This window comes from Halyomorpha halys, unplaced genomic scaffold (assembly GCF_000696795.3).
Source record: "Halyomorpha halys isolate HHAL.00 unplaced genomic scaffold, Hhal_1.1 Scaffold1689.1, whole genome shotgun sequence".
Classification (NCBI taxonomy): Eukaryota; Metazoa; Arthropoda; class Insecta; order Hemiptera; family Pentatomidae; genus Halyomorpha; species Halyomorpha halys.
The window spans coordinates 105,625-106,435 of NW_027107633.1; positions in this window are offsets into that span (position 1 = coordinate 105,625).

Genomic DNA, 811 nt, shown 5'->3' on the forward strand with positions numbered 1-811 from the left:
AAGCAATAAAAAACTTCACAGACTCTATAAGAATTTGCATATACGACAACACGACGACTAGTAAAATTATTAATAGTATACGTACTAACTTGCCACAGCACATTTGCATCTTATTAAAGGAAAAACGCAGAGCAAGAGCGAAGTGGCACAGGAATAGATACCCCACAGATGAAACATTAACAAACAAACTCAAAACAGAACTTAAAAAATTGAAAATACAAAATTTAACTAACTTAACTCAAAACCTCATGACTACAGACAAATCCTTATGGACGGCCACTAAGAAGCTCCTTAACTTCAAAAATTTTAATCACCCTCAAACATGGACTAAATCGAACGATGAAAAAACTCAGGTATTCGGTCAGCACCTCTCAAAAACATTTGACCCACACCATGACGTTCTTAATCCAACCCACATCGAATACATTGAAGAAGAATTAAACATTCCACTCCAAATGACCCTTCCTCCTAAAGCATTTCATCCTTCAGAAATATCCAACATCATTCAGAAGTTACCTACCCGCAAAGCTCCCGGTTATGACCTAATTACATTCCATATCCTCGAAAATCCATTCTATTCCTCACCTACATCTACAATGCTGTACTCAGATCAACTTACTTTCCTGACCCATGGAAATTATCCATAATCAAAATGATTCTGGCACCCAGGACTGCTATACAAGATCCGTAAATTCCTACCTCCTACATACATTATCCATTCTTATCTCTCTGACAGATTATTTCAAGTATATTACAACGGCGCTTATTCATCCCTATTCCGTCAGTCTGCTGGTGTACCTCAGGGTAGTAT